We start from the raw sequence: 25,986 nt of genomic DNA, 5'->3' as shown, positions 1-25,986 counted from the left end.
AAAAGGAAACCCCTTTTATTCACAACCTGGTGTACATCATTGAGTGGGACGGAACACAGAGGTCCCACTAGCTACTATTTTACATTCCCATTCAACCTAATGACATTCTATATAATACAACTCTAGTTTCGAGCTAAATACCTACAATTAGATGATTTATTTCAGATCACATACTTTCAAATAAAACAATAAAGGATTCTGGTACTTATTTTTCTAATGACTGTGAGACATTCTAGATACCACAGCATAAGCAGACGGACAAACCGATTATGGCACATGCTCTTGACCAACACAAACCTGACATGATAACTTACATAGTACTAGTTTCTACTTGAAATGTGTTACAAAGACACCTGTTGTTCTTATTCATTTGCTGCTATTCCGATATGCCTCTACCTTTATTTCCTTGTGTTTGCACTGACTGGGTCTATGAAAGCAGGGAGCAGGCATGTGTGTCTGTCAAGGCCATGTGCGTTTGGACGCACTCTCAATGTCCGGTTAACTGTAGAGATATTCAAGCCTGGTAAACTGTTGTCAGATATTCAAGCTTCAGTGTTAGACAGCAAACATTCCATTGGCCGAGGTTGTCCTGCAAATTACAAACGTTTAGTTTTAAATGACCTCATATGCAATCACAGCTTTATCAAATGAAAATTGAAAAAGAAAGAAAAAATGATGCATTTGGATAGCAGGTCCACATGTGAAGTACAGACTGCATGGATGAGTAAGTCCAAACTGCTGGCATGCATTTTGCTAAAGGCAGTGCGTGCAGGAAAACTGCTATTAGCACGTCCATCGTTTTTGAGGTGATTAACATTGCTTTTCTAAGACAGACATCTGTTTTGGACATCTTTTACTTTTAAATCCTATAAATGGTGACCGCTCCATATTATGTGCAATTATTTAAATCTGGATCTTAAAAACATTTTCCTTTGTGCAGGTTTTGATTAAGGATTACAGGTACAGCATCATTTTGTCTTGGCTGCTCATCCATCAGATAAAAATGAATAGCCCATCAAATAAATAGCAAATACCCGGTGTTGTGCAGTGAGCCCAGTCAGCCAAACCCTCTTTGTGAAACAGAAAATCTCAAGTTTGTTTCAACTCTAAGCCAACTAACTGAGTTTTCACTAAACCTGCTTTCTGATACAGGCCCCTGGTTGTACATTTTTAAGTGTTCTAAGTGTTCACTGACCTTTTTTGGCCAACAATGTGGATGTTTACTCAATATGCTTACTAACAGACATGATGAGTACAACTGTGAATTTGTGTGTTTTTAATTATTGTTAGACTGTGTTTGTCTATAATTGTGACTTAGCTCATCAGACCACTATAACAGCTTTGGCTAGGCAACAAAGCTGTTAAAGAGTGATGAGAAAACCAGCAAACAGAAGTGAAAGTAGAAGGAAGGGAAACACAAGGAAAGACCAAGGTAGCTTAAATGTTGTATTATACACAAACACGCACAAACGCACACACGCACGCGCACCCGCACACACACACACACACACACACACACACACACACACATACATACATAATGGAGTAGCATCAGGAATAGAGTTTGTTTTTTGTTTTTTGCTTTTAATACCCAAAAAAGTCAATTTTACTTGATGCCATATAGAACTCATGGCACTGCTGTATATTCTCTCCTGTTCTCATGAATTTGCTAAGGTACTGTAGAGCAAGACCGTTGTGCTTTGTAGGTCATTAGAAGGACGTTGTAATAGTAGGTGTCATCATCATTGAATCTGATGCCCGAGGACATTATCAGCTCTTCACGATTTCAGCCTGTTATCACACAGCTGTAAATGATAGCGATGGCATGATACCAGTTTTTCTGTACCAATCCAATGTCAACATCCTGTGTTTTAATGTCAACCAATATCAATACTGATCTAATATTTTTTCATTAAAAACCTGCAACAGTAAACATGTTGGTGAATGGTTTGTTTTGGACCAAATAATCTTTTTTTTTTTCTTGCCTGATCTCTCTGGTCCCTCCCAAGGTAGTGCTGGGAAGGTCTCATCAATCTCCCCTCTGCTACTGGCCATCTCATCTCTGCTGATGTTCCCTGAGAAGCAGGTTATTCCTACTGAAAATGACATACAGACAAATTTCAAATTAGCCTAGTGTCCTCAAAGTAAGACCTATACTCCTAAATTTCATTGTACAGAATTAGCTAAAGTATAAAATGCATTGCCATTAAAGTATAGGATCACGACAGTGTAAAACATGTCTATATAAATCTGTGTTGAGATAAAGGGAAAAACACAAAGAAAAAAATAAGTCTTTCAAACCGGACGAATAAATGTCCAAAGAGTGAAATTCAGCACCAGGTGAAAGTTATAGCCACCAAAGATTAAACCTTTTTTTTTTCAATCAATATACTTTAAACTAAATGGACCTCTACAAAATAACAAACCTCCATATAATAAATTTGTCAGTTAGCTGGTGCATTTGGACCTCACCATGTTTCTCTTGCACAAGCAGGATTTGATCTACTGCACTTGCACATGAATAGCAAAAATATATGAAGATATATTTTTACTAATTAAAGGAACAAAATAATGGAGCTATACATCACTCCCATTAGTCCATGGGCTACCATTAAAGGCTTGACCATTGTGGTCAGATACATGCTCTCTAGACTATATGATGTTTTGGAAACATCTTTTTAGTACTAATATATGGTAAATATGCATTTCATTTCATTTTCAGTTCACTGCAGTTCATTTAAAGTCACTCAGCAATCAGTCCCATGACATAACGGGTCATTAAACATTGTCAGTTTTTTCCAATTTAAGAATGATCATTAGACAAAAAATCTATACATTTAATTTCAAATGATCTGAAGTAAGTAAACAATTGACAATGCCTGTAACAAAAGATTCAAATAATGTTAAAGGTGTTGAACCTTCATGAATCATACTGGTCATACTGGTCAAATCTGATTATACTGGTTGACCAGTGTGGTTATTGCTCATGCTGGTCAACTATCTTGTTCTTATCTTATCTGAAGTGTGATGTTTATAGCTACATGCATACAAAATGTGATTTGAAATAAATAACAATCTAATTGTAGGTATTTTGGATTTTAATCATCATTTTTAAGGCTGCCTACAGCCTAGCATAAATAAATATGCACGAATAGGTCGGTCTTTCATTCTGTATCACGTATATCATAATAAAACCATGGTAACCGAAAAACTTACTTTTCACTTCCAAAAGACTTGGCGCTGATCTCAGAAGTCCATCTCCTCCCCGTGTCCTCTGCAAACAGCCATTCTGTTGTTGTGGCAAACTTCCATTGTGTTGTGACTGGATTTGCAGCACTTCTGAAGTTGCGTAAGTTTTCCTGAATTTGCACTGGGTTGTGTTGTCATTTTGATGAATTTGCTTTGTGTATTTGCGGCACGTTTGTGAAATGTATCACAAGTGTTGTCATTTTGATGAATGTGCTTTATGTATTTACAGCGCGATGGGTCTTCCTGGCAACCGTAGTGGGTGTGGAGCGTGAATCCACCTCCAACTTTGATGTAAATAATTTTTTTTTCTCTCTTGGGCTTTATGTATATTCTTTAGAAAGGCTCTTCTTTTGCCACGTTTTCAATTAAGCGCACATAAAAAAAACACTCACCACATTCTACAACATTTCTTTTGGCCATCGATTAGGAGTGATGTTGGATACTGCCATTCCTGCCATACATACCAGTTTGTTGGAAAACCAAATCAGGTGATTACTGTCGGCCAAACAGCACTAATCTAAATTCTACCAATGCCAAAAGAAGATGACCTTAAGTTGACTGAATAGTGACGAGCAAATGAATCAAGTTTAGACAGACTAACAAACTGGGTATCTGACAAACATATAAAATAAGATGTTATTCTAAGTACAATATTCTTCTCGTGAGGGGTTCTAGACTTGTAGTTACTTCTGTTTGAAATGACTCTGCTGAAATCAGTTTTTAACTACTGATCTCAGGGGTGGAATAAGCAGGAAAGGCTCAACAGATGTGTTCATGCAAATTTATAGCTTCTTTGTCTCAGTCTTAGGCTTTGATTGTGTCAGGCATTTACCTCGAGTTACCTTACAAAACATAAATTAATTCAGTATAGTACATTAAAAGAACAGAAAGAGGGAAACAAAACAACTGGAACACAAGAGCAAAGTTAAATACTGATATTTGGGGATAGGTGATAATTGTCTTTTAAGCCATAATAGGTTGGAACATTTTTGTCATACTAATTTCACCTGAGCACTTAGTCTACACATTTATAAATACAAAGAAAGAGTTCTTACAAACAATATAAAGCACACTACTAATTTTTCATATATAAACTGGCTTCTCCTACTACTAACTCAGAAGCACTTTGCTTACACAGCTGATGAAAGACCTCAAAAACATTTCATTACTCAAAGACAAAACATTAGAGAATATTCAAGGAAAACAGACAATGGTTCAAGGCAGATATGACTATGCAATATTTCAAACATCTATGTGCAAATGATTTATTTCAAAGCTTAAGGTTTTGATCACAGAAATCAGGAGTGAAAGACAAGTTAGAGAAAATGTTTATTTGAGGATATGCTATTTAATTTGGGAAGTTCATTGTAGGGAAACATTCGGGAAATTAATGTAGTCTATCCTGTCCACATCTTGGTCAAGGCTGGTGAAGCTGCTTCAAGGCTGAGTGGAATCTTGATCCGCATCTAAGTATTTTTCTGTGCTTGGACTGAAATAGTTTACTCCAAGTGCTGAGCCCTTTGGGCGGATCTGAAAAGTGCTGCTCATAGCCTGGGGGCTTGTAATCCGCAGCGTGAGGGTCGCCAAGCATCTCTCTCACCTTGGGTGAGGCGTCCTTGTGTAAGTACTGATAGGGCTTTTTGCCACTGTTGTCACGTATGTTGCAGTTGGCACCATAATCACGCACCAGAACACTCAGGACTGATTCGTGGCTGTGAATAGCAGCCATGTGTAGTGGGGTGTAGCCGTCGTAGCTCTTGATGTTAACGTCAACCCCTGGCCCACCTTGCTGTGAAAGAAGAAGGATCTTGCGCACTATTTCACTGTTTCCTTGTTTAGCAGCCCAGTGAAGTACTGTGAAGCCAGAAATGAAGTTTCTCTTCTCTGCCAGCTTGATGTCCTGGAGCAGAAGCTGGCAGATTTGATCCTGCTGTCCTGCAGCACACTTCACAAGCCACTCATGTTCTCTTGGCCCTAGAGGGAAGATGACTGACTGCTTTGTATCCACACCTGGTTTGGTGTCTTTGTTGACCCTTTTCAGGGCTGGTGAAGCAGGTGCCACAGAGTGCCTCTGCTTGGTCCTGGCTGATCTGTACAAGTCATATCCATCAGTCACTTCACTTAGACATGCTGCCACAGTCCTTTCAGTTCGTTCATGGGCCATCTTCAAATCTGCCGGAGCAAGTATCATTACTTCTGGATATATATATAGAACACATATTGTATGTACTACATACAGCCTGACAAGAGCCTAAAACCTTGTAATAGACTAATAATGCACTAATACTTCAAGTGGTGTTGCATATTTTAAATGAGAGTTTTAGTCACTGCTGATCAAAGGATAAAAGCATTTTCAATAAGTCAGTTTTTGTCCCTTATTGTAAAGATTATTTAGTTTACTGTTTTTTTATACATGAGATTTAAATTAATCCTTTTAGAAAGGCAAGGCCAAAAAGCAGAAAAAATAATCAAATATCCATACCAACTGTAGGACGTTTTTTCCACTCTATCTTCAATTTTTTTAGATTCCACTTCTGCTTTCCTCTTTTGCTTTTCTTTATTAAGTCTCTCCTGGATTCCACCTCCTTTGTATCAATATATTCATTCTCGATACCTCCAGCACACCAGCTCCAGAAACGCCTCATTGTTCGATCTGTCCTCTTCAGTGTCTTTCCACAGACTGATCTGTAAAGGTGTTCATGGGATTCCACTCATGTGTGACATTATGACACGGGACAGAGGGGGTTCTAAAGTTCCAAGAGTGGAGATGAGTTGTTTTTCTTTGAATTTCCTAATTTAATTGCTGCCATAGCAACAACTGACAATGCAAACAGATATGTCATTAATGCAGCGACTCTAACAGATTCCTCAACCTGGATTGATTAACCATGTATGGCTCACCACCGGAGACTGTGATACATATAACATTCCAAAGTGTACTTAATTCTGAGCAAAATCTAACTAGCCTCATTACTGCTGAACTATGAGGGCCCGTTTAAAGAGAAATCAGGGAAACTGTACTTGCACATACATATGAAACATTTTCACATAAATAGCCTACTATTTACATTTGTGCATAATAATTTAAACTTGCATATACATGCACTTGCACATTCAATCATTGATGCGTAAACACAGAGTTGCACTATGCTTGTGTGTGTATGAGCGTGGCTGCTGTCACAGAACGTTTGCCTCCTGCGAGTCACACGGTTTGGCCTGCCACGTGACTTGGGAGTATATGTTTATGGCCATGCCTGCACACACCTGTACCTCATCTTGTTTGTGTATTTAAACCCTTGTTAGTGCGTACAGTATTGTTGATCATTGTTGGTGTAGCCTGTGGATGTCAAGATTAGTCTCGTTATTGTTAAACGTATTCATGTTCATGTTATATGTGAGTGCCGTTATGTTGTATGTAATAAATGTTCGTCCATGTCGATTGAGTCTGTGCATCCTGCTCCCTGCCCTCGGTACTCAGGCCACCTCGTTACAGCTGCGTGTGTGTAAAACAATTTTCAGGGTGCCGGAAGTCATTTCATTGTAACAGCAAGGCAGATATTTAACATGTTTACAGTGTGCATAATAGACAGAGGAAGACTGTTGAACTATTAATATTAGGACAGTTATGACGTTTGTGTAATACCTAATGCTTTCTATCTATAAAGTAGTGCTTCTCTTAATGACAAATGTAACTGTTTTCCCATATATAATTGTGTGCTTTATATTGTTTGTAAGAACTTTTCTTCTCATTTAGAAATATGTGGACTAAGTGATCAGTTTGTCTTATTATTTAATATGCTCAGTCTCACTATTGTTGGCAGATTTCATCACATTATTACGAATGTGGATACGTTATCTTATAATTATAAGCAGTGTGAGATGTGAAGCTAAGTGAATTACATGTGCAGAATTTCTAACAATACCCTGTTTTGTATAGGCTGGCTAGCTGACCACTTAGTAAAATTAAATGTGATTGCTGAGCTTGTTGTAGGTGAGTCAATTTAATTTGATTTCATTGTGTTTAATTTTTAACTCAGATGCATTAATCTGAATATTTTGTGTTCTACCTGCAAGCAAATGCTGACTTAAGCTGTTTTATAGTTAGCTTGAAATAATTGAGGTTCATCGCTGGGTGCTGTTCATTTTTTAATTTTTTTTTGTATTATTGATCAGGAAAAAAAAACTACAATGGATGAAATGGACGTTTTCTATGTATGATATGAAATTTGAGTATATGAGTGAATGTTACTCTGTAAATGTATAAGAATATGTAGATAAGATTATTATGAGATCATTATTTATACTCAAACGACTACACTATATGACAACAGCTTCCTTTAATTTATATATTTTATTATATTGTTATTATGGAAGAAGTTGTAACATTTACTGGGAGGTGCATGGCAGAGCGAGACATACCTCCTGTGGGCTTGCTAGCTGACCCCTCAGTGAAATTAAATGTGGTTGCTGAACTTGTTATAGTGTGGAAAATAAAAGGAAACCTCTTTTATTCACAACCTGGTGTACATCATTGAGTGGGACGGAACACAGAGGTCCCACTAGCTACTATTTTACATTCCCATTCAACCTAATGACATTCTATATAATACAACTCTAGTTTCGAGCTAAATACCTACAATTAGATGATTTATTTCAGATCACATACTTTCAAATAAAACAATAAAGGATTCTGGTACTTATTTTTCTAATGACTGTGAGACATTCTAGATACCACAGCATAAGCAGACGGACAAACCGATTATGGCACATGCTCTTGACCAACACAAACCTGACATGATAACTTACATAGTACTAGTTTCTACTTGAAATGTGTTACAAAGACACCTGTTGTTCTTATTCATTTGCTGCTATTCCGATATGCCTCTACCTTTATTTCCTTGTGTTTGCACTGACTGGGTCTATGAAAGCAGGGAGCAGGCATGTGTGTCTGTCAAGGCCATGTGCGTTTGGACGCACTCTCAATGTCCGGTTAACTGTAGAGATATTCAAGCCTGGTAAACTGTTGTCAGATATTCAAGCTTCAGTGTTAGACAGCAAACATTCCATTGGCCGAGGTTGTCCTGCAAATTACAAACGTTTAGTTTTAAATGACCTCATATGCAATCACAGCTTTATCAAATGAAAATTGAAAAAGAAAGAAAAAATGATGCATTTGGATAGCAGGTCCACATGTGAAGTACAGACTGCATGGATGAGTAAGTCCAAACTGCTGGCATGCATTTTGCTAAAGGCAGTGCGTGCAGGAAAACTGCTATTAGCACGTCCATCGTTTTTGAGGTGATTAACATTGCTTTTCTAAGACAGACATCTGTTTTGGACATCTTTTACTTTTAAATCCTATAAATGGTGACCGCTCCATATTATGTGCAATTATTTAAATCTGGATCTTAAAAACATTTTCCTTTGTGCAGGTTTTGATTAAGGATTACAGGTACAGCATCATTTTGTCTTGGCTGCTCATCCATCAGATAAAAATGAATAGCCCATCAAATAAATAGCAAATACCCGGTGTTGTGCAGTGAGCCCAGTCAGCCAAACCCTCTTTGTGAAACAGAAAATCTCAAGTTTGTTTCAACTCTAAGCCAACTAACTGAGTTTTCACTAAACCTGCTTTCTGATACAGGCCCCTGGTTGTACATTTTTAAGTGTTCTAAGTGTTCACTGACCTTTTTTGGCCAACAATGTGGATGTTTACTCAATATGCTTACTAACAGACATGATGAGTACAACTGTGAATTTGTGTGTTTTTAATTATTGTTAGACTGTGTTTGTCTATAATTGTGACTTAGCTCATCAGACCACTATAACAGCTTTGGCTAGGCAACAAAGCTGTTAAAGAGTGATGAGAAAACCAGCAAACAGAAGTGAAAGTAGAAGGAAGGGAAACACAAGGAAAGACCAAGGTAGCTTAAATGTTGTATTATACACAAACACGCACAAACGCACACACGCACGCGCACCCGCACACACACACACACACACACACACACACACACACACACATACATACATAATGGAGTAGCATCAGGAATAGAGTTTGTTTTTTGTTTTTTGCTTTTAATACCCAAAAAAGTCAATTTTACTTGATGCCATATAGAACTCATGGCACTGCTGTATATTCTCTCCTGTTCTCATGAATTTGCTAAGGTACTGTAGAGCAAGACCGTTGTGCTTTGTAGGTCATTAGAAGGACGTTGTAATAGTAGGTGTCATCATCATTGAATCTGATGCCCGAGGACATTATCAGCTCTTCACGATTTCAGCCTGTTATCACACAGCTGTAAATGATAGCGATGGCATGATACCAGTTTTTCTGTACCAATCCAATGTCAACATCCTGTGTTTTAATGTCAACCAATATCAATACTGATCTAATATTTTTTCATTAAAAACCTGCAACAGTAAACATGTTGGTGAATGGTTTGTTTTGGACCAAATAATCTTTTTTTTTTTCTTGCCTGATCTCTCTGGTCCCTCCCAAGGTAGTGCTGGGAAGGTCTCATCAATCTCCCCTCTGCTACTGGCCATCTCATCTCTGCTGATGTTCCCTGAGAAGCAGGTTATTCCTACTGAAAATGACATACAGACAAATTTCAAATTAGCCTAGTGTCCTCAAAGTAAGACCTATACTCCTAAATTTCATTGTACAGAATTAGCTAAAGTATAAAATGCATTGCCATTAAAGTATAGGATCACGACAGTGTAAAACATGTCTATATAAATCTGTGTTGAGATAAAGGGAAAAACACAAAGAAAAAAATAAGTCTTTCAAACCGGACGAATAAATGTCCAAAGAGTGAAATTCAGCACCAGGTGAAAGTTATAGCCACCAAAGATTAAACCTTTTTTTTTTCAATCAATATACTTTAAACTAAATGGACCTCTACAAAATAACAAACCTCCATATAATAAATTTGTCAGTTAGCTGGTGCATTTGGACCTCACCATGTTTCTCTTGCACAAGCAGGATTTGATCTACTGCACTTGCACATGAATAGCAAAAATATATGAAGATATATTTTTACTAATTAAAGGAACAAAATAATGGAGCTATACATCACTCCCATTAGTCCATGGGCTACCATTAAAGGCTTGACCATTGTGGTCAGATACATGCTCTCTAGACTATATGATGTTTTGGAAACATCTTTTTAGTACTAATATATGGTAAATATGCATTTCATTTCATTTTCAGTTCACTGCAGTTCATTTAAAGTCACTCAGCAATCAGTCCCATGACATAACGGGTCATTAAACATTGTCAGTTTTTTCCAATTTAAGAATGATCATTAGACAAAAAATCTATACATTTAATTTCAAATGATCTGAAGTAAGTAAACAATTGACAATGCCTGTAACAAAAGATTCAAATAATGTTAAAGGTGTTGAACCTTCATGAATCATACTGGTCATACTGGTCAAATCTGATTATACTGGTTGACCAGTGTGGTTATTGCTCATGCTGGTCAACTATCTTGTTCTTATCTTATCTGAAGTGTGATGTTTATAGCTACATGCATACAAAATGTGATTTGAAATAAATAACAATCTAATTGTAGGTATTTTGGATTTTAATCATCATTTTTAAGGCTGCCTACAGCCTAGCATAAATAAATATGCACGAATAGGTCGGTCTTTCATTCTGTATCACGTATATCATAATAAAACCATGGTAACCGAAAAACTTACTTTTCACTTCCAAAAGACTTGGCGCTGATCTCAGAAGTCCATCTCCTCCCCGTGTCCTCTGCAAACAGCCATTCTGTTGTTGTGGCAAACTTCCATTGTGTTGTGACTGGATTTGCAGCACTTCTGAAGTTGCGTAAGTTTTCCTGAATTTGCACTGGGTTGTGTTGTCATTTTGATGAATTTGCTTTGTGTATTTGCGGCACGTTTGTGAAATGTATCACAAGTGTTGTCATTTTGATGAATGTGCTTTATGTATTTACAGCGCGATGGGTCTTCCTGGCAACCGTAGTGGGTGTGGAGCGTGAATCCACCTCCAACTTTGATGTAAATAATTTTTTTTTCTCTCTTGGGCTTTATGTATATTCTTTAGAAAGGCTCTTCTTTTGCCACGTTTTCAATTAAGCGCACATAAAAAAAACACTCACCACATTCTACAACATTTCTTTTGGCCATCGATTAGGAGTGATGTTGGATACTGCCATTCCTGCCATACATACCAGTTTGTTGGAAAACCAAATCAGGTGATTACTGTCGGCCAAACAGCACTAATCTAAATTCTACCAATGCCAAAAGAAGATGACCTTAAGTTGACTGAATAGTGACGAGCAAATGAATCAAGTTTAGACAGACTAACAAACTGGGTATCTGACAAACATATAAAATAAGATGTTATTCTAAGTACAATATTCTTCTCGTGAGGGGTTCTAGACTTGTAATTACTTCTGTTTGAAATGACTCTGCTGAAATCAGTTTTTAACTACTGATCTCAGGGGTGGAATAAGCAGGAAAGGCTCAACAGATGTGTTCATGCAAATTTATAGCTTCTTTGTCTCAGTCTTAGGCTTTGATTGTGTCAGGCATTTACCTCGAGTTACCTTACAAAACATAAATTAATTCAGTATAGTACATTAAAAGAACAGAAAGAGGGAAACAAAACAACTGGAACACAAGAGCAAAGTTAAATACTGATATTTGGGGATAGGTGACAATTGTCTTTTAAGCCATAATAGGTTGGAACATTTTTGTCATACTAATTTCACCTGAGCACTTAGTCTACACATTTATAAATACAAAGAAAGAGTTCTTACAAACAATATAAAGCACACTACTAATTTTTCATATATAAACTGGCTTCTCCTACTACTAACTCAGAAGCACTTTGCTTACACAGCTGATGAAAGACCTCAAAAACATTTCATTACTCAAAGACAAAACATTAGAGAATATTCAAGGAAAACAGACAATGGTTCAAGGCAGATATGACTATGCAATATTTCAAACATCTATGTGCAAATGATTTATTTCAAAGCTTAAGGTTTTGATCACAGAAATCAGGAGTGAAAGACAAGTTAGAGAAAATGTTTATTTGAGGATATGCTATTTAATTTGGGAAGTTCATTGTAGGGAAACATTCGGGAAATTAATGTAGTCTATCCTGTCCACATCTTGGTCAAGGCTGGTGAAGCTGCTTCAAGGCTGAGTGGAATCTTGATCCGCATCTAAGTATTTTTCTGTGCTTGGACTGAAATAGTTTACTCCAAGTGCTGAGCCCTTTGGGCGGATCTGAAAAGTGCTGCTCATAGCCTGGGGGCTTGTAATCCGCAGCGTGAGGGTCGCCAAGCATCTCTCTCACCTTGGGTGAGGCGTCCTTGTGTAAGTACTGATAGGGCTTTTTGCCACTGTTGTCACGTATGTTGCAGTTGGCACCATAATCACGCACCAGAACACTCAGGACTGATTCGTGGCTGTGAATAGCAGCCATGTGTAGTGGGGTGTAGCCGTCGTAGCTCTTGATGTTAACGTCAACCCCTGGCCCACCTTGCTGTGAAAGAAGAAGGATCTTGCGCACTATTTCACTGTTTCCTTGTTTAGCAGCCCAGTGAAGTACTGTGAAGCCAGAAATGAAGTTTCTCTTCTCTGCCAGCTTGATGTCCTGGAGCAGAAGCTGGCAGATTTGATCCTGCTGTCCTGCAGCACACTTCACAAGCCACTCATGTTCTCTTGGCCCTAGAGGGAAGATGACTGACTGCTTTGTATCCACACCTGGTTTGGTGTCTTTGTTGACCCTTTTCAGGGCTGGTGAAGCAGGTGCCACAGAGTGCCTCTGCTTGGTCCTGGCTGATCTGTACAAGTCATATCCATCAGTCACTTCACTTAGACATGCTGCCACAGTCCTTTCAGTTCGTTCATGGGCCATCTTCAAATCTGCCGGAGCAAGTATCATTACTTCTGGATATATATAGAACACATATTGTATGTACTACATACAGCCTGACAAGAGCCTAAAACCTTGTAATAGACTAATAATGCACTAATACTTCAAGTGGTGTTGCATATTTTAAATGAGAGTTTTAGTCACTGCTGATCAAAGGATAAAAGCATTTTCAATAAGTCAGTTTTTGTCCCTTATTGTAAAGATTATTTAGTTTACTGTTTTTTTATACATGAGATTTAAATTAATCCTTTTAGAAAGGCAAGGCCAAAAAGCAGAAAAAATAATCAAATATCCATACCAACTGTAGGACGTTTTTTCCACTCTATCTTCAATTTTTTTAGATTCCACTTCTGCTTTCCTCTTTTGCTTTTCTTTATTAAGTCTCTCCTGGATTCCACCTCCTTTGTATCAATATATTCATTCTCGATACCTCCAGCACACCAGCTCCAGAAACGCCTCATTGTTCGATCTGTCCTCTTCAGTGTCTTTCCACAGACTGATCTGTAAAGGTGTTCATGGGATTCCACTCATGTGTGACATTATGACACGGGACAGAGGGGGTTCTAAAGTTCCAAGAGTGGAGATGAGTTGTTTTTCTTTGAATTTCCTAATTTAATTGCTGCCATAGCAACAACTGACAATGCAAACAGATATGTCATTAATGCAGCGACTCTAACAGATTCCTCAACCTGGATTGATTAACCATGTATGGCTCACCACCGGAGACTGTGATACATATAACATTCCAAAGTGTACTTAATTCTGAGCAAAATCTAACTAGCCTCATTACTGCTGAACTATGAGGGCCCGTTTAAAGAGAAATCAGGGAAACTGTACTTGCACATACATATGAAACATTTTCACATAAATAGCCTACTATTTACATTTGTGCATAATAATTTAAACTTGCATATACATGCACTTGCACATTCAATCATTGATGCGTAAACACAGAGTTGCACTATGCTTGTGTGTGTATGAGCGTGGCTGCTGTCACAGAACGTTTGCCTCCTGCGAGTCACACGGTTTGGCCTGCCACGTGACTTGGGAGTATATGTTTATGGCCATGCCTGCACACACCTGTACCTCATCTTGTTTGTGTATTTAAACCCTTGTTAGTGCGTACAGTATTGTTGATCATTGTTGGTGTAGCCTGTGGATGTCAAGATTAGTCTCGTTATTGTTAAACGTATTCATGTTCATGTTATATGTGAGTGCCGTTATGTTGTATGTAATAAATGTTCGTCCATGTCGATTGAGTCTGTGCATCCTGCTCCCTGCCCTCGGTACTCAGGCCACCTCGTTACAGCTGCGTGTGTGTAAAACAATTTTCAGGGTGCCGGAAGTCATTTCATTGTAACAGCAAGGCAGATATTTAACATGTTTACAGTGTGCATAATAGACAGAGGAAGACTGTTGAACTATTAATATTAGGACAGTTATGACGTTTGTGTAATACGTAATGCTTTCTATCTATAAAGTAGTGCTTCTCTTAATGACAAATGTAACTGTTTTCCCATATATAATTGTGTGCTTTATATTGTTTGTAAGAACTTTTCTTCTCATTTAGAAATATGTGGACTAAGTGATCAGTTTGTCTTATTATTTAATATGCTCAGTCTCACTATTGTTGGCAGATTTCATCACATTATTACGAATGTGGATACGTTATCTTATAATTATAAGCAGTGTGAGATGTGAAGCTAAGTGAATTACATGTGCAGAATTTCTAACAATACCCTGTTTTGTATAGGCTGGCTAGCTGACCACTTAGTAAAATTAAATGTGATTGCTGAGCTTGTTGTAGGTGAGTCAATTTAATTTGATTTCATTGTGTTTAATTTTTAACTCAGATGCATTAATCTGAATATTTTGTGTTCTACCTGCAAGCAAATGCTGACTTAAGCTGTTTTATAGTTAGCTTGAAATAATTGAGGTTCATCGCTGGGTGCTGTTCATTTTTTAATTTTTTTTTGTATTATTGATCAGGAAAAAAAACTACAATGGATGAGATGGACGTTTTCTATGTATGATATGAAATTTGAGTATATGAGTGAATGTTATTCTGTAAATGTATAAGAATATGTAGATAAGATTATTATGAGATCATTATTTATACTCAAACGACTACACTATATGACAACAGCTTCCTTTAATTTATATATTTTATTATATTGTTATTATGGAAGAAGTTGTAACATTTACTGGGAGGTGCATGGCAGAACGAGACATACCTCCTGTGGGCTTGCTAGCTGACCCCTCAGTGAAATTAAATGTGGTTGCTGAACTTGTTATAGTGTGGAAAATAAAAGGAAACCCCTTTTATTCACAACCTGGTGTACATCATTGAGTGGGACGGAACACAGAGGTCCCACTAGCTACTATTTTACATTCCCATTCAACCTAATGACATTCTATATAATACAACTCTAGTTTCGAGCTAAATACCTACAATTAGATGATTTATTTCAGATCACATACTTTCAAATAAAACAATAAAGGATTCTGGTACTTATTTTTCTAATGACTGTGAGACATTCTAGATACCACAGCATAAGCAGACGGACAAACCGATTATGGCACATGCTCTTGACCAACACAAACCTGACATGATAATTTACATAGTACTAGTTTCTACTTGAAATGTGTTACAAAGACACCTGTTGTTCTTATTCATTTGCTGCTATTCCGATATGCCTCTACCTTTATTTCCTTGTGTTTGCACTGACTGGGTCTATGAAAGCAGGGAGCAGGCATGTGTGTCTGTCAAGGCCATGTGCGTTTGGAAGCACTCTCAATGTCCGGTTAACTGTAGAGATATTCAAGCCTGGTAAACTGTTGTCAGATATTCAAGCTTCAGTGTTAGACAGCAAACATTCCATTGGCCGAGGTTGTCCTGCAAATTACAAACGTTTAGTTTTAAATGACCTCATATGCAATCACAGCTTTATCAAATGAAAATTGAAAAAGAAAGAAAAAATGATGCATTTGGATAGCAGGTCCACATGTGAAGTACAGACTGCATGGATGAGTAAGTCCAAACTGCTGGCATGCATTTTGCTAAAGGCAGTGCGTGCAGGAAAACTGCTATTAGCACGTCCATCGTTTTTGAGGTGATTAACATTGCTTTTCTAAGACAGACATCTGTTTTGGACATCTTTTACTTTTAAATCCTATAAATGGTGACCGCTCCATATTATGTGCAATTATTTAAATCTGGATCTTAAAAACATTTTCCTTTGTGCAGGTTTTGATTAAGGATTACAGGTACAGCATCATTTTGTCTTGGCTGCTCATCCATCAGATAAAAATGAATAGCCCATCAAATAAATAGCAAATACCCGGTGTTGTGCAGTGAGCCCAGTCAGCCAAACCCTCTTTGTGAAACAGAAAATCTCAAGTTTGTTTCAACTCTAAGCCAACTAACTGAGTTTTCACTAAACCTGCTTTCTGATACAGGCCCCTGGTTGTACATTTTTAAGTGTTCTAAGTGTTCACTGACCTTTTTTGGCCAACAATGTGGATGTTTACTCAATATGCTTACTAACAGACATGATGAGTACAACTGTGAATTTGTGTGTTTTTAATTATTGTTAGACTGTGTTTGTCTATAATTGTGACTTAGCTCATCAGACCACTATAACAGCTTTGGCTAGGCAACAAAGCTGTTAAAGAGTGATGAGAAAACCAGCAAACAGAAGTGAAAGTAGAAGGAAGGGAAACACAAGGAAAGACCAAGGTAGCTTAAATGTTGTATTATACACAAACACGCACAAACGCACACACGCACGCGCACCCGCACACACACACACACACACACACACACACACACACACACACACACACATACATAATGGAGTAGCATCAGGAATAGAGTTTGTTTTTTGTTTTTTGCTTTTAATACCCAAAAAAGTCAATTTTACTTGATGCCATATAGAACTCATGGCACTGCTGTATATTCTCTCCTGTTCTCATGAATTTGCTAAGGTACTGTAGAGCAAGACCGTTGTGCTTTGTAGGTCATTAGAAGGACGTTGTAATAGTAGGTGTCATCATCATTGAATCTGATGCCCGAGGACATTATCAGCTCTTCACGATTTCAGCCTGTTATCACACAGCTGTAAATGATAGCGATGGCATGATACCAGTTTTTCTGTACCAATCCAATGTCAACATCCTGTGTTTTAATGTCAACCAATATCAATACTGATCTGATATTTTTTCATTAAAAACCTGCAACAGTAAACATGTTGGTGAATGGTTTGTTTTGGACCAAATAATCTTTTTTTTTTTCTTGCCTGATCTCTCTGGTCCCTCCCAAGGTAGTGCTGGGAAGGTCTCATCAATCTCCCCTCTGCTACTGGCCATCTCATCTCTGCTGATGTTCCCTGAGAAGCAGGTTATTCCTACTGAAAATGACATACAGACAAATTTCAAATTAGCCTAGTGTCCTCAAAGTAAGACCTATACTCCTAAATTTCATTGTACAGAATTAGCTAAAGTATAAAATGCATTGCCATTAAAGTATAGGATCACGACAGTGTAAAACATGTCTATATAAATCTGTGTTGAGATAAAGGGAAATACACAAAGAAAAAAATAAGTCTTTCAAACCGGACGAATAAATGTCCAAAGAGTGAAATTCAGCACCAGGTGAAAGTTATAGCCACCAAAGATTAAACTTTTTTTTTTCAATCAATATACTTTAAACTAAATGGACCTCTACAAAATAACAAACCTCCATATAATAAATTTGTCAGTTAGCTGGTGCATTTGGACCTCACCATGTTTCTCTTGCACAAGCAGGATTTGATCTACTGCACTTGCACATGAACAGCAAAAATATATGAAGATATATTTTTACTAATTAAAGGAACAAAATAATGGAGCTATACATCACTCCCATTAGTCCATGGGCTACCATTAAAGGCTTGACCATTGTGGTCAGATACATGCTCTCTAGACTATATGATGTTTTGGAAACATCTTTTTAGTACTAATATATGGTAAATATGCATTTCATTTCATTTTCAGTTCACTGCAGTTCATTTAAAGTCACTCAGCAATCAGTCCCATGACATAACGGGTCATTAAACATTGTCAGTTTTTTCCAATTTAAGAATGATCATTAGACAAAAAATCTATACATTTAATTTCAAATGATCTGAAGTAAGTAAACAATTGACAATGCCTGTAACAAAAGATTCAAATAATGTTAAAGGTGTTGAACCTTCATGAATCATACTGGTCATACTGGTCAAATCTGATTATACTGGTTGACCAGTGTGGTTATTGCTCATGCTGGTCAACTATCTTGTTCTTATCTTATCTGAAGTGTGATGTTTATAGCTACATGCATACAAAATGTGATTTGAAATAAATAACAATCTAATTGTAGGTATTTTGGATTTTAATCATCATTTTTAAGGCTGCCTACAGCCTAGCATAAATAAATATGCACGAATAGGTCGGTCTTTCATTCTGTATCACGTATATCATAATAAAACCATGGTAACCGAAAAACTTACTTTTCACTTCCAAAAGACTTGGCGCTGATCTCAGAAGTCCATCTCCTCCCCGTGTCCTCTGCAAACAGCCATTCTGTTGTTGTGGCAAACTTCCATTGTGTTGTGACTGGATTTGCAGCACTTCTGAAGTTGCGTAAGTTTTCCTGAATTTGCACTGGGTTGTCTTGTCATTTTGATGAATTTGCTTTGTGTATTTGCGGCACGTTTGTGAAATGTATCACAAGTGTTGTCATTTTGATGAATGTGCTTTATGTATTTACAGCGCGATGGGTCTTCCTGGCAACCGTAGTGGGTGTGGAGCGTGAATCCACCTCCAACTTTGATGTAAATAATTTTTTTTTCTCTCTTGGGCTTTATGTATATTCTTTAGAAAGGCTCTTCTTTTGCCACGTTTTCAATTAAGCGCACATAAAAAAAACACTCACCACATTCTACAACATTTCTTTTGGCCATCGATTAGGAGTGATGTTGGATACTGCCATTCCTGCCATACATACCAGTTTGTTGGAAAACCAAATCAGGTGATTACTGTCGGCCAAACAGCACTAATCTAAATTCTACCAATGCCAAAAGAAGATGACCTTAAGTTGACTGAATAGTGACGAGCAAATGAATCAAGTTTAGACAGACTAACAAACTGGGTATCTGACAAACATATAAAATAAGATGTTATTCTAAGTACAATATTCTTCTCGTGAGGGGTTCTAGACTTGTAATTACTTCTGTTTGAAATGACTCTGCTGAAATCAGTTTTTAACTACTGATCTCAGGGGTGGAATAAGCAGGAAAGGCTCAACAGATGTGTTCATGCAAATTTATAGCTTCTTTGTCTCAGTCTTAGGCTTTGATTGTGTCAGGCATTTACCTCGAGTTACCTTACAAAACATAAATTAATTCAGTATAGTACATTAAAAGAACAGAAAGAGGGAAACAAAACAACTGGAACACAAGAGCAAAGTTAAATACTGATATTTGGGGATAGGTGACAATTGTCTTTTAAGCCATAATAGGTTGGAACATTTTTGTCATACTAATTTCACCTGAGCACTTAGTCTACACATTTATAAATACAAAGAAAGAGTTCTTACAAACAATATAAAGCACACTACTAATTTTTCATATATAAACTGGCTTCTCCTACTACTAACTCAGAAGCACTTTGCTTACACAGCTGATGAAAGACCTCAAAAACATTTCATTACTCAAAGACAAAACATTAGAGAATATTCAAGGAAAACAGACAATGGTTCAAGGCAGATATGACTATGCAATATTTCAAACATCTATGTGCAAATGATTTATTTCAAAGCTTAAGGTTTTGATCACAGAAATCAGGAGTGAAAGACAAGTTAGAGAAAATGTTTATTTGAGGATATGCTATTTAATTTGGGAAGTTCATTGTAGGGAAACATTCGGGAAATTAATGTAGTCTATCCTGTCCACATCTTGGTCAAGGCTGGTGAAGCTGCTTCAAGGCTGAGTGGAATCTTGATCCGCATCTAAGTATTTTTCTGTGCTTGGACTGAAATAGTTTACTCCAAGTGCTGAGCCCTTTGGGCGGATCTGAAAAGTGCTGCTCATAGCCTGGGGGCTTGTAATCCGCAGCGTGAGGGTCGCCAAGCATCTCTCTCACCTTGGGTGAGGCGTCCTTGTGTAAGTACTGATAGGGCTTTTTGCCACTGTTGTCACGTATGTTGCAGTTGGCACCATAATCACGCACCAGAACACTCAGGACTGATTCGTGGCTGTGAATAGCAGCCATGTGTAGTGGGGTGTAGCCGTCGTAGCTCTTGATGTTAACGTCAACCCCTGGCCCACCTTGCTGTGAAAGAAGAAGGATCTTGCGCACTATTTCACTGTTTCCTTGTTTAGCAGCCCAGTGAAGTACTGTGAAGCCAGAAATGAAGTTTCTCTTCTCTGCCAGCTTGATGTCCTGGAGCAGAAGCTGGCAGATTTGATCCTGCTGTCCTGCAGCACACTTCACAAGCCACTCATGTTCTCTTGGCCCTAGAGGGAAGATGACTGACTGCTTTGTATCCACACCTGGTTTGGTGTCTTTGTTGACCCTTTTCAGGACTGGTGAAGCAGGTGCCACAGAGTGCCTCTGCTTGGTCCTGGCTGATCTGTACAAGTCATATCCATCAGTCACTTCACTTAGACATGCTGCCACAGTCCTTTCAGTTCGTTCATGGGCCATCTTCAAATCTGCCGGAGCAAGTATCATTACTTCTGGATATATATAGAACACATATTGTATGTACTACATACAGCCTGACAAGAGCCTAAAACCTTGTAATAGACTAATAATGCACTAATACTTCAAGTGGTGTTGCATATTTTAAATGAGAGTTTTAGTCACTGCTGATCAAAGGATAAAAGCATTTTCAATAAGTCAGTTTTTGTCCCTTATTGTAAAGATTATTTAGTTTACTGTTTTTTTATACATGAGATTTAAATTAATCCTTTTAGAAAGGCAAGGCCAAAAAGCAGAAAAAATAATCAAATATCCATACCAACTGTAGGACGTTTTTTCCACTCTATCTTCAATTTTTTTAGATTCCACTTCTGCTTTCCTCTTTTGCTTTTCTTTATTAAGTCTCTCCTGGATTCCACCTCCTTTGTATCAATATATTCATTCTCGATACCTCCAGCACACCAGCTCCAGAAACGCCTCATTGTTCGATCTGTCCTCTTCAGTGTCTTTCCACAGACTGATCTGTAAAGGTGTTCATGGGATTCCACTCATGTGTGACATTATGACACGGGACAGAGGGGGTTCTAAAGTTCCAAGAGTGGAGATGAGTTGTTTTTCTTTGAATTTCCTAATTTAATTGCTGCCATAGCAACAACTGACAATGCAAACAGATATGTCATTAATGCAGCGACTCTAACAGATTCCTCAACCTGGATTGATTAACCATGTATGGCTCACCACCGGAGACTGTGATACATATAACATTCCAAAGTGTACTTAATTCTGAGCAAAATCTAACTAGCCTCATTACTGCTGAACTATGAGGGCCCGTTTAAAGAGAAATCAGGGAAACTGTACTTGCACATACATATGAAACATTTTCACATAAATAGCCTACTATTTACATTTGTGCATAATAATTTAAACTTGCATATACATGCACTTGCACATTCAATCATTGATGCGTAAACACAGAGTTGCACTATGCTTGTGTGTGTATGAGCGTGGCTGCTGTCACAGAACGTTTGCCTCCTGCGAGTCACACGGTTTGGCCTGCCACGTGACTTGGGAGTATATGTTTATGGCCATGCCTGCACACACCTGTACCTCATCTTGTTTGTGTATTTAAACCCTTGTTAGTGCGTACAGTATTGTTGATCATTGTTGGTGTAGCCTGTGGATGTCAAGATTAGTCTCGTTATTGTTAAACGTATTCATGTTCATGTTATATGTGAGTGCCGTTATGTTGTATGTAATAAATGTTCGTCCATGTCGATTGAGTCTGTGCATCCTGCTCCCTGCCCTCGGTACTCAGGCCACCTCGTTACAGCTGCGTGTGTGTAAAACAATTTTCAGGGTGCCGGAAGTCATTTCATTGTAACAGCAAGGCAGATATTTAACATGTTTACAGTGTGCATAATAGACAGAGGAAGACTGTTGAACTATTAATATTAGGACAGTTATGACGTTTGTGTAATACGTAATGCTTTCTATCTATAAAGTAGTGCTTCTCTTAATGACAAATGTAACTGTTTTCCCATATATAATTGTGTGCTTTATATTGTTTGTAAGAACTTTTCTTCTCATTTAGAAATATGTGGACTAAGTGATCAGTTTGTCTTATTATTTAATATGCTCAGTCTCACTATTGTTGGCAGATTTCATCACATTATTACGAATGTGGATACGTTATCTTATAATTATAAGCAGTGTGAGATGTGAAGCTAAGTGAATTACATGTGCAGAATTTCTAACAATACCCTGTTTTGTATAGGCTGGCTAGCTGACCACTTAGTAAAATTAAATGTGATTGCTGAGCTTGTTGTAGGTGAGTCAATTTAATTTGATTTCATTGTGTTTAATTTTTAACTCAGATGCATTAATCTGAATATTTTGTGTTCTACCTGCAAGCAAATGCTGACTTAAGCTGTTTTATAGTTAGCTTGAAATAATTGAGGTTCATCGCTGGGTGCTGTTCATTTTTTAATTTTTTTTTGTATTATTGATCAGGAAAAAAAACTACAATGGATGAGATGGACGTTTTCTATGTATGATATGAAATTTGAGTATATGAGTGAATGTTACTCTGTAAATGTATAAGAATATGTAGATAAGATTATTATGAGATCATTATTTATACTCAAACGACTACACTATATGACAACAGCTTCCTTTAATTTATATATTTTATTATATTGTTATTATGGAAGAAGTTGTAACATTTACTGGGAGGTGCATGGCAGAGCGAGACATACCTCCTGTGGGCTTGCTAGCTGACCCCTCAGTGAAATTAAATGTGGTTGCTGAACTTGTTATAGTGTGGAAAATAAAAGGAAACCCCTTTTATTCACAACCTGGTGTACATCATTGAGTGGGACGGAACACAGAGGTCCCACTAGCTACTATTTTACATTCCCATTCAACCTAATGACATTCTATATAATACAACTCTAGTTTCGAGCTAAATACCTACAATTAGATGATTTATTTCAGATCACATACTTTCAAATAAAACAATAAAGGATTCTGGTACTTATTTTTCTAATGACTGTGAGACATTCTAGATACCACAGCATAAGCAGACGGACAAACCGATTATGGCACATGCTCTTGACCAACACAAACCTGACATGATAATTTACATAGTACTAGTTTCTACTTGAAATGTGTTACAAAGACACCTGTTGTTCTTATTCATTTGCTGCTATTCCGATATGCCTCTACCTTTATTTCCTTGTGTTTGCACTGACTGGGTCTATGAAAGCAGGGAGCAGGCATGTGTGTCTGTCAAGGCCATGTGCGTTTGGACGCACTCTCAATGTCCGGTTAACTGTAGAGATATTCAAGCCTGGTAAACTGTTGTCAGATATTCAAGCTTCAGTGTTAGACAGCAAACATTCCATTGGCCGAGGTTGTCCTGCAAATTACAAACGTTTAGTTTTAAATGACCTCATATGCAATCACAGCTTTATCAAATGAAAATTGAAAAAGAAAGAAAAAATGATGCATTTGGATAGCAGGTCCACATGTGAAGTACAGACTGCATGGATGAGTAAGTCCAAACTGCTGGCATGCATTTTGCTAAAGGCAGTGCGTGCAGGAAAACTGCTATTAGCACGTCCATCGTTTTTGAGGTGATTAACATTGCTTTTCTAAGACAGACATCTGTTTTGGACATCTTTTACTTTTAAATCCTATAAATGGTGACCGCTCCATATTATGTGCAATTATTTAAATCTGGATCTTAAAAACATTTTCCTTTGTGCAGGTTTTGATTAAGGATTACAGGTACAGCATCATTTTGTCTTGGCTGCTCATCCATCAGATAAAAATGAATAGCCCATCAAATAAATAGCAAATACCCGGTGTTGTGCAGTGAGCCCAGTCAGCCAAACCCTCTTTGTGAAACAGAAAATCTCAAGTTTGTTTCAACTCTAAGCCAACTAACTGAGTTTTCACTAAACCTGCTTTCTGATACAGGCCCCTGGTTGTACATTTTTAAGTGTTCTAAGTGTTCACTGACCTTTTTTGGCCAACAATGTGGATGTTTACTCAATATGCTTACTAACAGACATGATGAGTACAACTGTGAATTTGTGTGTTTTTAATTATTGTTAGACTGTGTTTGTCTATAATTGTGACTTAGCTCATCAGACCACTATAACAGCTTTGGCTAGGCAACAAAGCTGTAAAAGAGTGATGAGAAAACCAGCAAACAGAAGTGAAAGTAGAAGGAAGGGAAACACAAGGAAAGACCAAGGTAGCTTAAATGTTGTATTATACACAAACACGCACAAACGCACACACGCACGCACACCCGCACACACACACACACACACACACACACACACACACACACACATACATACATAATGGAGTAGCATCAGGAATAGAGTTTGTTTTTTGTTTTTTGCTTTTAATACCCAAAAAAGTCAATTTTACTTGATGCCATATAGAACTCATGGCACTGCTGTATATTCTCTCCTGTTCTCATGAATTTGCTAAGGTACTGTAGAGCAAGACCGTTGTGCTTTGTAGGTCATTAGAAGGACGTTGTAATAGTAGGTGTCATCATCATTGAATCTGATGCCCGAGGACATTATCAGCTCTTCACGATTTCAGCCTGTTATCACACAGCTGTAAATGATAGCGATGGCATGATACCAGTTTTTCTGTACCAATCCAATGTCAACATCCTGTGTTTTAATGTCAACCAATATCAATACTGATCTGATATTTTTTCATTAAAAACCTGCAACAGTAAACATGTTGGTGAATGGCTTGTTTTGGACCAAATAATCTTTTTTTTTTTCTTGCCTGATCTCTCTGGTCCCTCCCAAGGTAGTGCTGGGAAGGTCTCATCAATCTCCCCTCTGCTACTGGCCATCTCATCTCTGCTGATGTTCCCTGAGAAGCAGGTTATTCCTACTGAAAATGACATACAGACAAATTTCAAATTAGCCTAGTGTCCTCAAAGTAAGACCTATACTCCTAAATTTCATTGTACAGAATTAGCTAAAGTATAAAATGCATTGCCATTAAAGTATAGGATCACGACAGTGTAAAACATGTCTATATAAATCTGTGTTGAGATAAAGGGAAAAACACAAAGAAAAAAATAAGTCTTTCAAACCGGACGAATAAATGTCCAAAGAGTGAAATTCAGCACCAGGTGAAAGTTATAGCCACCAAAGATTAAACTTTTTTTTTTCAATCAATATACTTTAAACTAAATGGACCTCTACAAAATAACAAACCTCCATATAATAAATTTGTCAGTTAGCTGGTGCATTTGGACCTCACCATGTTTCTCTTGCACAAGCAGGATTTGATCTACTGCACTTGCACATGAACAGCAAAAATATATGAAGATATATTTTTACTAATTAGAGGAACAAAATAATGGAGCTATACATCACTCCCATTAGTCCATGGGCTACCATTAAAGGCTTGACCATTGTGGTCAGATACATGCTCTCTAGACTATATGATGTTTTGGAAACATCTTTTTAGTACTAATATATGGTAAATATGCATTTCATTTCATTTTCAGTTCACTGCAGTTCATTTAAAGTCACTCAGCAATCAGT

The 25,986-nt window shown here is 37.5% G+C and overlaps 1 protein-coding gene across 2 annotated transcripts in view; it reads left to right on the top strand.

The window, feature by feature from the left end:
- LOC113569406 (NACHT, LRR and PYD domains-containing protein 3-like) overlaps positions 1-25,986 on the top strand; it is a 429,360-nt gene that overhangs the window by 117,326 nt on the left and 286,048 nt on the right. The gene's annotated exons all lie outside the window — the stretch shown is intronic.

This window comes from Electrophorus electricus, chromosome 1 (genome assembly GCF_041902795.1).
Source record: "Electrophorus electricus isolate QZ-2024a chromosome 1, ASM4190279v1, whole genome shotgun sequence".
In the NCBI taxonomy this organism is placed as follows: Eukaryota; Metazoa; Chordata; class Actinopteri; order Gymnotiformes; family Gymnotidae; genus Electrophorus; species Electrophorus electricus.
This window is presented reverse-complemented; position numbering and strand designations above follow the sequence as displayed.